The sequence below is a fragment of the Herpailurus yagouaroundi genome, unplaced genomic scaffold (assembly GCF_014898765.1).
Source record: "Herpailurus yagouaroundi ecotype Mexico unplaced genomic scaffold, PumYag 208, whole genome shotgun sequence".
Lineage (NCBI taxonomy): Eukaryota > Metazoa > Chordata > Mammalia > Carnivora > Felidae > Herpailurus > Herpailurus yagouaroundi.
Genome location: NW_024412439.1, coordinates 9,661,373 through 9,676,543, shown reverse-complemented (window position 1 = coordinate 9,676,543; position 15,171 = coordinate 9,661,373). Strand labels below are relative to the sequence as shown.

The 15,171-nt window shown below is 46.9% G+C and overlaps 1 protein-coding gene across 3 annotated transcripts in view; it reads left to right on the top strand.

Annotated features, from left to right (window-relative positions):
* NDEL1 (nudE neurodevelopment protein 1 like 1) overlaps nt 1-15,171 on the top strand; it is a 98,073-nt gene that overhangs the window by 3,604 nt on the left and 79,298 nt on the right. Inside the window, exons 1-2 of one of the 3 annotated variants that reach the window (XM_040453236.1) lie at nt 2,835-2,871; nt 13,019-13,070. The gene's annotated coding sequence lies outside the window, so the exon portion shown is untranslated. Of the gene's footprint in view, nt 1-2,834; nt 2,872-13,018; nt 13,071-13,444; nt 13,564-15,171 lie in introns of those variants that run through there. The other 2 variants (XM_040453235.1, XM_040453234.1) reach the window with 2 other exon arrangements.

Below are 15,171 nucleotides of genomic sequence, written 5' to 3'. Positions count from 1 at the left end.
CACACACACACAGAGCATGAGCAGAGAGAGGGAGACACAGAATCCAAAGCAGGCTCCAGGCTCTGAGCTGTCAGCACAGAGCCTCACGTGGGGCTTGAACCCATGAACCGTGAGATCATGACCTGAGCTGAAGTTGGACACCCAACCGACTGAGCCACCCGGGCGCCCCTGGTAGGGATCCATTTTAAATCTTTATGCCTTGGTTGGAACGCTAAGTGCCTGGCTTGACCCTTTGCTTTAATATTAGTGAAATAAGGAATGTTTGGTTGAAGTCACACGCTTTTCTCCCAATAGGAGCTCAAGAAATGCCTATTGAGCTGAAAACTGAATTGAGGTCAAGGAGCTACTCAAGCGTGGGGTACCACATTATCGTTTATAGAAGAACGGGTTATCTGAACCAGTAACAGAAATAGTGAATGGTGGATGCTGAAGGCCAGAGAAGGAGCAGAAATAAACCAGGCTGGCAAGGACGATGAGAATCCCGGAGACAGCTCAACCCGCAGCAGACCCCGAGCTGGGGCTCTCTGGAGGGGGATGAAACGTATCATGAATACCTAAACACAACCAGCAGGTGGCGCTCTAAAGATGTGTTGTTGCCATCCAGACTTGGAGGGCCAAGATCTTGCTTGAGCACCTAGGAAGTGGAAACTGAGGCAGGGGGAACCTTGAGCCCTAACGTTTTGGCTCTGTGCTTCCTCCAGCGGTGAATCCCCCAAGATCAAGAACCCTGTAAGGGTGGTGTTGTTTTTTTCCCCCCTATATGTTTGCTTTCTCTGTGGCTGTATAGTGCCATCTGTTCAATTCAATTTAGAGCGCTGTGGGTTGCAAACTTTGATAAATCAACTAACGGGTTCCCTCGTGAAAATACAAGTTTTTTTTTTTTTAATTTAAGATTTTATTTGTTTTATTTTGTCATTGAAATGTCTGCAACGCAAGTTTGAGTGTGAGTCCACTTACTGTGTGACCTTAGGCAAGCTGTGTGGCCTCTTTGGGTCTCAGTTTCCTCGTCTGTACGATGGGAAGAGGGGTGCTTGGCTGGCTCAGCCGGAAGAGCACGCAACTCTTGATCTCAGGGTTGGAAGTTCAAGTCCCATGTTGGGCGGAGAGATTATTTAAAAATAGCAACTTAAAAAAGTGGGAAGAGGGGCGCCTGGGTGGCTCAGTTGGTTAAGTGACCGACTTTGGCTCAGGTCATGATCTCACGGTTCGTGGGTTCGAGCCCCACGTCGGGCTCTGTGCTGAACACTTGCTCGGAGCCTGGAGCCTTCTTCAGATTCTGTGTCTCCTTATCTCTCTGCCCCTCCCCTGCTTCTGCTTTGTCTCTCTTTCCCTCTCAAAGATAAATAAACTTTAAAAAAAGAATAAGCTAGGTGGGCACCCTGGGGAGTGGTACATTGGAGGGAGTAATCTTGAAGAAGGTGTCATCATCTGAAAAGAAGGAGTTTTGGGAGGTGAGGACAGAGAGCTGGGAGGAGGGCTGGTCTCCTGATCTGGTGACAAGTCTAAGAATTGCTTTTGAGGGGGATTTGAGCATTACTTCGGGCTCAGCAGGGATCCTTCTGGAAATGGATAGGGTGGGTAGGAGCTAGACTTCCTGGCACATCAAGCTTTGGTTTATTGCCCATTTCACATCTTTAGGGCTTTCGGGGGTTGTGAGAGAGGCGCTAAGAGGAGCCAAGGCTTACCCTGGTCCTGCCCTCATGTAGGGCTTTGCCACAGCCTCCTGCCCACTGGTGTGGGGTCCTCAGCCCAGGCTCCTGAGTTTACCTGCGCACTTTAAATACGGTGGTGTTTCCATAGCATCTGGAAGATTCGCGACACTTATGGATTAACTTCTAGCGTTCTGCTGAATGTTCCTGGGGATACAGAGACAGATCCATGCAGCCTCTACCCTCACTGGGTGACCCCGGGGAGGTCACACATCACCCCGGGAAAGGAATGGTCAGTATAGGGCCTCAGTAGTGATTCTTAAAAATGATGCAGAGGGGCATCTGGGTGGCTCATTCGGTTGAGCATCGGATTCTTGATTTTGGCTCAGGTCATGATACCACGGTTTGCGAGACTGAGCCCCCTGTTGGGCTCTGCGCTGACAGCACAGAGCCCGCTTGGGATTCTCAGTCTCTCTGCCCCTCCCCTGCTCTCTCTCTCTCTCTGTCTCAAAACAAATACATAAACAATTAAAAAAAAAAAAGTGCTTCTCCCATATGGTGCGACTAAATGATACGTGAGGCCTGCAGGCAGCGTTCAGGGTGAGTCCCCAGACCAGGGGTGGTCTGATCTGGTCATGATTGAGGAGTGGGGGCAGGTCTGGAGAGGCAGAGAGGAGGGAGGACACCAGCACCCACTGAAGGGACTCCAGGGGACATACGTGAAGCCTGCTGCACACATGACCTGTGAGGCCAGCCCTGGAATCACCCCCATTTCGTAGATGGGGAAAGTGAGACTCGGACCCCCAAGTCTGACTTCACCCTCTCGCGTGTTCTGCGCGTCTCCCGTCCTTAGTGAGTGACAGCCCTGCTCTTCCGGTCCCGTCCAAACACGGGGACGGGGGCGTGCATGCGTGGGTAGTGAAAATGGGGAGCCGTGAAAAAGTGTGGCCGAGGAGGTAAGCGAGGCTTGATCTCTCTCTTCCCTTCCTCAGAGGCCAGGGAAGGTGGAAGGGTTGCCTCACTTCCAGATGCCAGGCCCCAGCCTTCAGGCCACAACCCACTTCCTGTGCCCGTGTGCCTCTGTCAAAAGGTGATTCTCACGCTTCCTGTTGACTTCCGCTTTGTTTCAGCGGGTCCAGCCCGTCCCTCCCCTCCCCCCCCCCCCCCCCCCCCAAGCGTGCTGCTCTTGGTCTGATCGGTGAGCCCTGGGACACAGGACCAGGTACCGACCTGCTACTGGGAGGGTAGGGCGCACGAGGCGCGGTGGGGTCGGGGGTGGGGGGTGGGAGAGTGTGATCAGAGAAGTTCTGGGCCAGGGGAAGGTGGACACCAGGGGCGAGGGGTCCTGGTGGTCTGCGGACGGTCTTCGTCCTTGGTTGGGGTTGGGGGGAGCTGTCAAAGGCTGAAGTCAGTATGTGAAGCTGAATATGTGAAGTTATTTCTCTGGCCGTGAGGCGAGAGTTTTGCTTGGGTGGCTTCCTGAAACCACATTGCCTGTCCACGTCTCCCCAAAATCCCTTGATTTGTTTTTCTATTTCCTGGGCTGCCCGGGGTAGCTTCTTCCTGGGGTGCAGAGAGAGTTTCCGGGATTCAGACAGGTTTATCTGGGACTGACTGAGACACGGTCCCTGTGATACTTAAAAATCACACTGAGCTGACCAAGTTAGGAGATTGCCACGAATCCTGTCTCCTTGTCTCACTCATGGGTAGATTTCTCCGAGCCCATGAGCCTGTTTTCTCGTCTACGGAATGACACGGTGTCTCTATTCTGTGGGATTTCTGTGATGCTGAAGCAGGACGATGATGACGAAAGTGTTTTGTAAACTGTAAGATGATATCCTTCAGGACTTGAGGTTACTTTTAGTTCATTTTTTTTTTTTTAATTTTAAAGTTTATTTATTTATTATGAAAGAGTGCAAGCAGGGGAAAGGCAGAGAGAGAGAGAGAATCCAAAGCAGGCTACATGTTGTCAGCACAGCACAGAGCCCGACTTGGGGCTCAAACCCACGAATCATGGGATCATGACCTGAGCAGAAATCACAAGTCAGACACTTTACCGACTGAGCCACCCAGATGCCCCTAATTTTATTTCATTTTTTAAATGGAACTAGACTTTTTTTTTTTTTTAACTGGTATGATAGTTGCTATAAACCCCAACAATACAGAGAAAGTGAAATTTTTTGCATGATTCCATCCCCGAAGATGACTATGGACATTTTTGGCGTATAGATTTCTAGACTAAAAAAAATTAAAAAACAATTTTAATGTTTATTTTTTTTAATTTTTTATTTAAAAAAATTTTTTTTAACATTTATTTATTTTTGAGACAGAGAGAGACAGAGCATGAACGGGGGAGGGGCAGAGAGAGAGGGAGACACAGAATCGAAAGCAGGCTCCAGGCTCTGGGCCATCAGCCCAGAGCCTGACATGGGGCTCAAACTCACGGACCGCAAGATCGTGACCTGAGCTGAAGTCGGACGCTCAACTGACTGAGCCACCCAGGCGCCCCTTAATGTTTATTCTTGAGAGAAAGAGAATGCAAGCAGGGGAGGGGCAGAGAGAGAGAGAGGGAGACAAAGAATCTGAAGCTGGCTTCAGGCTGTGAGCTGTCAGTACAGAGCCTGATGCAGGGGCTCAAACCCACAAACCCATGACCTGAGCTGAAGTCGGACACTCAACCAACTGAGCCACCCAGGCACCCCTTTCACACAGTTCTCAATTGAGTTGTTGTTGTTGTTGAGTTATAGGAGTTCTTATATTCTATATTCTGGAAATTAACTAGACTTCTACAATAAATATTTCTTATGTCCAACTCTATTTACTGTCCTTTAACCTTTTCTCCTTTAATAATATCACTTGAGTATCATCTCATGTTAGTTTAAAAAAAATTTTTTTTTTTTTAACATTTATTTAGTTTTGAAAGACAGAGGGAGACAGAGCACTAGAGTCAGGGAGGGGCAGACAGGGGTTGGGAGACACAGAATCTGAAACAGGCTCCAGGCTGTGAGCTGTCAGCACAGAGCCTGATGCTGGGCTCGAACCCATGAAACCACGAGATCATGACTTGAGCCAAATTCGGATGCTCAACCGACTGAGCCACCCAGGTACCCCTCATGTTAGTTTATAAATATCTATCTTGTCTGTCTTTTTTTAATGTTTATTTAATTAATTATTTATTTATTTAATTTAATTATTTTGAACGAGTAAGACAGAGTGTGTATGTGGGGAGGGGCAGATAATGAGGGAGAGAGAGAATCCCAAGTAGGTTCTGTGCTGTCAGCACAGAGACTGATGCATGGCTCTATCCCAGGAACCCATGACCTGAGCCGAAGTCAGGAGTCAGACACTTAACCACCTGAGCCACCCGGGCGCCCCTCTAGCTTGTCTTTCTTAACAGCTGTGTAGTATTCCAGTGTGTGGACATACCATAATTTATTAACTCAGTCTCTACCAATGGATGTTTAGACTATTTCCTATTTATTGGTATAATAAGAAATAATTCTCCAGTAACCACCATTGAACATACACCTTTGCATATTAGCCCTATTATTTCCTTAGTATAAATTCTTTTTTTTAAATTTTTTTTAATGTTTTTATTTATTTTTGAGACAGAGAGAAACAGAGCATGAGCAGGGAGGGGCAGAGAGAGAGGGAGATACAGAATCTGAAGCAGGCTCCAGGCTCTGAGCTGTCAGCACAGAGCCCAATGCAGGGCTCAAACTCACAGACTGTGAGATCATGACCTGAGCTGAAGTCGGACGCCCAACCAACTGAGCCACCCAGGCGTCCCTCCTTAGTATAAATTCTTACAAATTGACTGCTAGATGAAAGGTTATGCATATATTTATAGTCTTAATTCATTCATCCAAATTCCTCTAATAAATGTCATACTTTTTATATATTTAAAATTTTTTTATTAGGGGCGCCTGGGTGGCTCAGTTGGTTAAGCGTCGGACTCCGGCTCAGGTCACGATCTCGCGGTATGTGAGTTCGAGCCCCGCATCGGGCTCTGTGCTGACTGCTCAGAGCCTGGAGCCTGTTTCAGATTCTGTGTCTCCCTCTCTCTCTGACCCTCCCCCGTTCATGCTCTGTCTTTCTCTGTCTCAAAAATAAATAAACGTTAAAAAAAAAATTTAAAAAAAAATAAAATTTTTTTATTAAAGCCTCACAATAAGAAAAAATAGCATTTCCCTGTCTCATCTTCCCACTTCCAAGTTCTCCCTACCAGACATAAACACTAGCAATTATTTTTGTTGTTTCTAAAGTGGTTGTATGGCTGTTCTTTTTTGCTACTGTAGTCATTATTTATTTACTTATTATGAAAGGTAAGGATACATCACCCTAACTATATCATTGCTCCCACATCTTCCCGGTATGGTTATATCACAAATTTTGGTTAAATCAGTGTTCAGTTTACATTATAGAAGTATGTTATGCCATAACTATGTAAGTATTGTTCTCAGAGCTGTCTAGTTTATTGTTACTATTTCCTTCCTTTTGTTTAATTTCTCCCCCCTGGAGTTGACGGTTGCTTCAGTTTTTTGTTTTCTTAGTTTTAACGTATGTCTCACTGATTCCCCCCAACAGGGCTTTTACATTTTCTCATTAGGAACAGACACATCGGATCATCTCTGTTGCCATCTTTTTTTAAACTGCATATTTTAATTTCAACCCTCATTAAAAAAAAAGGTTCTTGTCTTGCTCCTTTTTTGTAGCACCACGTTCTTGTTTTATGGATGTGATGATATCTTTATTTCTCTGAAGATATTAAAGTCTTTCTTTTTTGGGGTTCCGGGGTGTCTCCGTCAGTTAAGCATCCAACTTTGGCTCAGGTCATGATCTCACAGTTGGTGGGTTCAAGCCCCACATTGGGCTCTGTGCTGACAGCTCAGAGCCTGGAACCTGCTTTGGATTCTGTCTCTCCCTCTCTCTCTCTCTGCCTCTCTCTCTCTCTCTCTCAAAAATAAATAAACATTAAAGGTAAGGATAAATTTTCTTTTTCTGTTTTATCTCTGCTCCCTCCATTGTATCTACTACTCCTGTTTCCTTTGTGTGATTTTGTTCTATCTTTTATATTGGAGGCTTTTTCAAATGTTTGTGGGTTCCTTGCTAAATGTTCATTTTTATGATCAAGGAACTAGAAGCTGATTGGAGGCTCCGTGTGGGTGTGGGGGGAGGGATTGGGTGGAGGATCCTGTTGGCTGTTGGGCCTCTCCCTGAGGCAATCTGGTGGGCAGACCAGGTGCTGTGGTTGGGAGACCTCTCTGGAGCCAGTTGGGTTCTGTTGAGAGAGAGTCTCTGATCTCCTGCCTGGAGGATACAAGCTAGGCTGTAGGCATTCTTGGGGAGCTGTCAGGGGAAGGAAGCTGGGATCTCATCATTCAATATGCAGCCTTTGAAGGATCTGCCCTCCCTCTATCTCCCTTCTCTTTGTGGTATGGTGACTAAGCCTTGCCCTCTGGTCTGGAGCTTCTCTGGTTTAGTTTCTCCAGAGAATAAATGTCCTCCTCCTGCTAGGGTGGGAAAGATAAATACCTTGGCTTATCAATTGCCTGGGCTGTGAAATCAGCTTCTGAGTGTTTTGTAAACACGCTGTACTTTCAACAGATCTTCCTGTTTTTAGCCCCACCCCACACCACCTTCTGACATAAGCTGTCACCTCCAATTCTTGAGACGGTCGGTAGGACAGAGGCACAACACTGCTTGCTTCTGGTTGGCATTCAGTTTCCAGACTTCTCTGATCCACTCCAACAGCTACCACTCACCAATCTACCTTCCATCTCCCCAGATTCTGGTAACATCTTGTGTCCACCGTTGTCTCCTCTTCTGTGCCCTGTCCTGCTGTCCTGGTGGATTTCTGCCTTTTAGGATTCTTGTCCTGTCTTTGTTGTGGTGTTTCAAGAGGAAGTAAAGATACAAGTATTCAGTCCATCCTGGTAACTGTGATAGTTATATTTGTGTGATATATATATTTGTGTTGTACAAGAGCATTGGCTTTCTCATACTTTTTTTTTTTTTATTTGAGAGACAGCACACATGAGTGGGGGTGAGGGGAAGAGGGAGACAGAGAGAAAGAATCTTAGCCCCATGTGGGGCTTGATCCCACGACACTGGGATCATGACCTGAGCTGAAATCAAGAGCTGGACACTCAACTGACTGAGCCCACTCAGGCACCCTGGCTTTCTCATACTTTAGCAGCACTGAGTATTATCATTTATTTTATCTTATTATTATTTCTTTAAACATTTTTTAAAAGTTTATTTTATTTTTGAGAGAGTGAGCGAGTACAAGTTGGGGAGGGGCAGAGAGAGAGAGAGACACAGAATCCGAAGCAGGCTCCGGGCTCTGAGCTGTCAGCACAGAACCTGACACTGGGCTCGAACCCACAAACTGTGAGATCATGACCTGAGCCGAAGTTGGATGCTTAACAGACTGAGCCACCCGGGCTCCCACATTATCATTTCTTTTACAGTTTTCTTTTTTAAAAAAAAATTTTTTTTTCAACGTTTATTTATTTTTGGGACAGAGAGAGACAGAGCATGAACGGGGGAGGGGCAGAGAGAGAGGGAGACACAGAATCGGAAACAGGCTCCAGGCTCTGAGCCATCAGCCCAGAGCCCGACACGGGGCTCGAACTCACGGACCGTGAGATCGTCACCTGGCTGAAGTCGGACGCTTAACCGACTGCGCCACCCAGGCGCCCCTTCAGTTTTCTAATCTGATTAGCAGAAAGTTATATCTCATTGTTATTCTAATTTTTAATGATATTTTTCCCTTCCTTGGATTAAGAAAGAAATCTGTATTTGCTGTAGAAAATTTGGAAAATACAGGTATGCACAAAAAAAAATATAAATCGATTTTTCTATAACCATGTACTTACAAAAATAAAAACAGAGTCATCTTAATTTGTAGTCATGCTTTTGACTTACTAATCCTAATTTGTCCCCATATTATGATACGTTGTCTTATGACCTCATCGTTAGTGGTAACATGATACTCCATTGTGTGGATATATTTTTATTTTATTTTGGGAGGAATTTTATTTTATTTTATTTTATTTTATTTTATTTTATTTTATTTTATTTTATTTTATTTTAGAGAGAGAATGCGCGTTAAGTGGGGGAGAGAGAGAGGGAATCCTAAGCAGGTTCCAGGCTCAGCGTGGGGCCCGATGCAGGGCTTGATCCCACGACACTAGGATATGACCTGAGCCTAAATCAAGAGTTGGACGCTCAACTGACTGAGCCTTCCAGGTGCCCATTGTGTGGATATATGATCATACCCTACTGATGGGCATTTAGGTTCTTTTGGGTTAAAATTTTCATTAACAGGCTTCCCTTTTGATCATGACCCCATTTAACCGTGTTCCCACTGTGTTATCTGCTCAGCAATCTGTTTTTTTTTTTTGGGGAGGAAAGAAGAAAGGTAAAGTTTAATCCTTTTCTGGTTAAATAATTACAAATTCCAAATCGGTGAATACAGACTCGCAGAGATTTTCTAGCACTTTCTATCTTTTTTTTTTTCTTTTCATGGGTCAGAGGAAGAGCTAAAGGGTCACTTTGCGGTTCTCATTAGATTTCTCCACAGCTTTCAACTCGAGGGAAGATGATAGAGGGACAAAAGCACCAGGGAGGACTGATGTTTGTGAGTGATGAGAACACGGAAGCAGAGCAGGCAGGTGTCTGAAGAAATCATCCAAGAAATAGTAGCTTAAGAGAGAAAATCGGAAAGAATGAACTGGTCTGGGCGTTGAGGAATCCTGAATCCTGTTAGCTGTGTGTCCTCGGGCAGCTTGCCCAGCCTTTTTGGTTCTCCACTCTTCCTCCTCATCTCAGGTGGATTTCTTCGTTCTCTCGTGTCTTCAGAGGCTGTATGAATACAGACTTTGTCATGCCTGCCCTGTGATCCGGACAAGTTGCTTAACTTCTCTGAGACTTGGTTTTCTCATCTGTAAAGTGGGGACACGAAGAGCTACTTCACAGAGTTGCTGTGAATGGATGTTTGGCAGGTACTTATCACAGGGCCTGTCCCATACCGAGTATCCAATAAATGAAAGCTATTTTTATTGCTTCTCGCACGCCGATTGTTATATAAGAGGAGAGTAATTATATCATCCCACGCTGTGCGTATGGAAAGCAATGCTGTCTTCTCTAAAGTGGTTTTTGAGGTCCAGCCTGCAGCTGGGACAGACTCCAGGGAGCGCAGTCCAAGGTCACCACTGGCCACTGACCTCCGTTTTCAGCTCATTCTTCCTCGGTGCTTGGGTGCTGTCCAAATGTGCACCAAGTTAACACGCAGCTGTTTAACACAGATGAATAGGATGCCAGGAATGTTGGTCGACAGGGGAAGCCATAGGACGCTCCACTTTCTAAATATAAAATACCCAGGAGTGTAACCGAAGGGGACCTGAGTATTAGACGATATGAATCACCAATGTGGGAGTGCTATTCAGAAGACGTTGACATGCTTTCAAGTTGTGATTAATGAGCACGGAGACGGGGGAGAGAGGTTGTGGGTGTTGCTGAAATTTGCTCTTTGCTGCTGTGCGCTCTTGGACAAATCACCCTCTTCTGTAAGGCCAGCAGGCCGGATTCTATTTTTGTCCCCCAACGGATGGGCTTTGTATGACTGGTGGCCTGCAAAGTGATGTTATGTGGTACAGACACAGACACTTGGTATTTTATCTTATTTTTTTATTTTTAATTTTTTTAATGTTTATTTCTGAGGGAGAGAGAGAAAGAGAGAGCACAAGCAGGGGAGGGGCAGAGAGGGAGAGGGAGACGCAGAATCCGAAGCAGGCTCCAGGCTCTGAGCTGTCAGCACAGAGCCCGACGCGGGGCTTGAACTCACGAACCGTGAGATCATGACCTGAGCCGAAGTCAGAGAACATGGTTTGTGGCAGCTAGAAAACCGGTGCCCCAAAGCTGTCCACATCCTTAACCTGCAGAGCCCGTGACTGTGTTACTTTCTAGGGCAAAAAGGGCCTTGCAGATGTGGGTAAGGCTTTTGAAAAGGGGAGATTATTCTGGGATATCTGGGTGGGTCACACGGAATCGAAAGAGTCCTCAGGAGAGCAAGCCGTGTGTGTGTGTGTGTGTGTGTGTGTGTGTGTGTGTGTGTGGCAAAATCAGACAATGTGACCCCAGAAACAGCTGCTGGAGAAGACGGTCAAGAGCTCAGAAGCCCTGAGGTCTCTAGACGCTGGGAGTGGCCAGAACCCATGCTCCCCTGGAGCCTCCAGCAGGAACCAGCCCCTGCCGACACGTTGACACGTTGATTGCCTCCTGTAGGTCCCATTTTGGGCAAGAACTGTAGGAGAGCACACGCACATGTGTTGTTTTAAGCCACGGAAAGCTTGTGGTAATTAGTGGCAGCGGCCACAGGAGACGAAAACACCAGACTTTAGATAGTTCTCTCGGCAAGTTCAGGGACTCCCCAGGGCATTGCAAAGGAGCGTGACAAGAATACGACCTGCCCCCACTGACCTAGGAATGACTGTAGGGCAGACTGGCCAAGGAGAGGCAGAGACCTCAGGTCCCCCAGAGAGGGTGCTTGGGACCTCCATCCTGACTCTCAGGCACTGACAGCGAGTATCATCGGGTTCAACCTGCTCGTTTTACAGAGGAAGAAACTGAGGCTCTGAGAAGGGAAGTAATGAGCAAAATCAAATGTGATAGGGCTGATTTGGCCAAGAGGAATACATTCCTGAATTCCTAAGGCGGTGGTTGGGAAGGGCTCCAGGCAGAGGCTGACTGGGCTCTCACACCAGGGTGGGGAGCCCTGAGGAGGGGCGGGGCCTCCCCTCTGGCTGGGGGTGGGGGGTGGGTCTTGCCACCCTTGACCACCTTTTGCATTTGTCTGGGCCTCTTGCTGTCACAGCGCCTCAAAACCCACAAAACCCCCTTTTGTAATTTTCAAAGTGGACATGGGGACCTGTTCCCATATTATACTGAGTAGGAATCGACAAAGGCTAGTGTGAAATGTCCTCCGAGATCCCATGGACTCAGGTTAGGGTATAACCATCAACGGTCAGGGTATTGTTCCCCTTTATTGAGACAGTGGCCTCCAGATACGTGAGCTGCAGAAAAGCAATCCTGATATTCCAAGTTAGGGATAGTTGACCTCCAAGATAGTTCTACCATTCAAAATCCCAAATATCATTACGTTGTCAGTTAACAGGTGTTTAGAAGATATGAAGTTGAAAAGATTGTAGGGTTGAGGGGCGCCTGGGGAGCTCGGTGGGTTAAGCATCTGACTTTGGCTCAGGTCATGATCTCGTGGTTGGTGGGTTCAGGCCCTGCGTCAGGCTCTGAGCTGACATCTCACAGCCTGGAGCCTGCTTGGGATTCTGTGTCTCCCTCTCTCTCCGCCCCTCCCCTGGTCATGCTCTGTCTCTTTCTTTCTCAAAAAGAAATAAACATTAAAAAATTTTGTTAAAAAAAAGATTGTAGGGTGGAAACTAGACTTCTGCAGAACTTATGTTTATGGGAGGGAACCCCATCAGACGGGGCTAATTAGGGAGCCCTAGCAGAAGAAATTAATTCTTGTGATCTGTGCCATGCAAGTGGGAGCCTTCCTGTTGAAACTTACTCCAGCGTGTCCACGTTGGCTCTTGTATCTGAGAGAGTGGCTTGGCTTCAAGGCTGGAGTTTAAAAAGGTCCTAAAAGCCACAGACTTAAGAAAATCATTTGCAAGGAATTTCGAGCAAATTATCTTGCTTTGAGTTTGGATGCGTTTTTTTTTTTTTTTAATAAAAAATATACATTTAATTACTTTTGGTTAAAAAGTACCGAAAAGTATCTGGGTGGTTCAGTCCGTTAAGTGTCCGACTTCAGCTCAGGTCATGATCTCACAGTTGGTGAGTTCGAGCCCCGCTTGGGGCTGTCAGCGCAGAGCCCTCTGTGGATCCTCTGTCCCCTGCTCTCTCTGCCCCTCCCCTGCTTGCACACATGCTATTCTACTTGGAATGTGTTTGATTAGGAGCAAGGTGGAAATACGATATGTGTGCTAGCTGCCTGAATTTTTAAATTTTGTCAACTGCTTCTTGTTAGTCTTTTTTTTTTTTTTTATGGTAGAGTTCTTTATCGGAGTTCTAAATGGTAAGACTGCTTCGACAAAAAGGAAGAAAAAAGGGGAAGTGCTCAGCAGCAGAGAGCAATGAAAATATGTTAGAACTTAAGAACATTCGTTGCAAGGTTATTTCTCCATTCAGCAAATGTTAAGTGCCTGCTCCATGCCAGGTGTCGCCCTAAATGCCACCCTAAATATAAAAACACTGAAAAGTTCTAGCCTATTCGTTTCTTCTCAGTATCCTTCACTACCCCGACATGCTAATGTTTCTTTTCTGTTTCCTTTCTTTTCTGTAAGGTTGTTTCATGACCTGCTCTATTCCTGGAGCCCAGAACAGGACAGGCACTCGGTAAGTATTTACTGAACGGCCATTCCGTCCCGTCTGGGTAACTTTGACTCACTGGCTTCCCTGGGGATGGGTTTTGGCTGAAATCGGCTGGTACAATCAGCACAGGTTGGTAAGAAACACTCCCATTTCCTTAAAGTCCCGTCGTTTCATCAGAATGGTTTGGGAGTGAGCAAAACCAGCGCCGCTTTGCCTCTGTAAAGGTATGTGAGCAGGTATTGCTTCTGTCTGGGGACAGTCACACTGTTTATGTAGGTGTGATGTCAACAGCCCTTGGGGTTGCCAGGTGTTACCCAAGCTAGCAATTAAGAGTGTGGTATCATCCTTCTCTGTGTAGGCAGCTGGTGCTCTGGGGTGTGGGCAGTGACACAAAGGGCTGGGTGGGAGCCGGGGCTGACAGTGAAGACAGAGGCTTGGATGGCAGGGGGAGGCTCTGAAGCCAGGAAAACCAGGAGGCTCTAGATGGTTCCAGAATGGGAGGAAGTCCGCCGTTCAGGTAGGTTGCTGGGGAAGAAATGCGGGCAGTTCCAAGAGATTCATGGCAATGTGGCAGGACATCAGGTTCCATTAATGGTGGGGGGGAGGGTGAGGGAGGCTAAGCAAAGACTCTTCAAGCCTCAGTTTACCCCACCCCGGATAAGGACGAGGGCCCTTTCCCTCCAGGCACCAGAGCTGGACTCTGACAGGAAGCCCTGTTTCAACCTCAACCTGAATTGTCCTCTTTCTCGCCTGCACGGGGCCACTTCTTAGCAAGCCAGCCCGGAGGCCTGCGGAGGGTGGGGGGCCCTGGAGACATGTGGTCCTCCAGCCGGAAGCAGGCGGCATTCTTAGACACAGTGGAAAGGGAAGGAGCAGCAACCAGAGCAAAGTCATCATACCCAATCCCTGTCTTTCCGTGGATTCACAGACGCCTGGAGTTTGGAATTTAGGGGACAGAGATTCAGACAGCAGAGCTGAGGTTTGGAAGGCCCAGTGGCTTTGTGTGGTTGGCGAGCACTGTTTGTTCTAGAAGCTACTGAGGATGCAAGAAAGGCAACGAAGGAATTTCCTCTTGTCTTCAAGGTGGTGCAGGATTACCTCGGGCTCGGCTGTTCGGGCTCCAGGGTCAAGGACCAACCAGAAGGGAGCATTTTTGAATCAAACGTAAACTGGTTACCATCCCTTATCTTGAGGGAACTTCTCTGGTTGAAGGCTGCGCATTCTGCAGACCCCTTAGCAGTCATGCATCCAACCAATTTTTATTTATGTAAAACATTTTTAAAAATTAAGTTTATTTTGAAGGGGGGAGGGGCGCAAAGATCCCAAGCACAGGGGCGGGGCTCAAACTCACGAACCGTGAGATCATGACCTGAGCCGAAATCAAGAGTTGGACCAACCAACTGAACCACCCAGGCGCCCCTCCAACCAATATTTATTGAATGCCCCACTTTAGTAGGCCAGAAAGTAAGATAAACTTCTCTATTCAAGGCATTTGCATATATTATGACGTTTTTATTTTCATATCTCTGTTGCATTTTATATAGCAGCCCTTTATCTTTTTTTTTTCAACGTTTATTTATTTTTGGGACAGAGAGAGACAGAGCATGAACGGGGGAGGGGCAGAGAGAGAGGGAGACACAGAATCGGAAACAGGCTCCAGGCTCCGAGCCATCCGCCCAGAGCCTGATGCGGGGCTCGAACTCCCGGACCGCAAGATCGTGACCTGGCTGAAGTCGGACGCTTAACCGACTGCGCCACCCAGGCGCCCCATCAAGAGTATAATTTTTAAATAAAATCCCCTATTATTATTATGGTTATTCTTAATAACCATATTAAGGGGATTGTAGGTACTGTAGGCTGGGTTTAAGATTTGGGCTACAGGGGCATGTGGGGGGCTCAGTCGGTTAAGCCTCCCACTTTGGCTCAGGTCATGATCTTGCCATTTCTGAGTTTGAGCCCCGCGTCGGGCTCTGTGCTGACAGCTCAGAGCCCGGAGCCTGCTTCCGATTCTGTGTCTCCCTCTCTCTCTCTGCCCCTCCCCTGCTCATGCTGTGTGTGTGTGTGTGTGTGTGTGTGTCTCAAATATAAATAAACATTAAAAAGTTAAAAAGAAGATTTGGGCTAC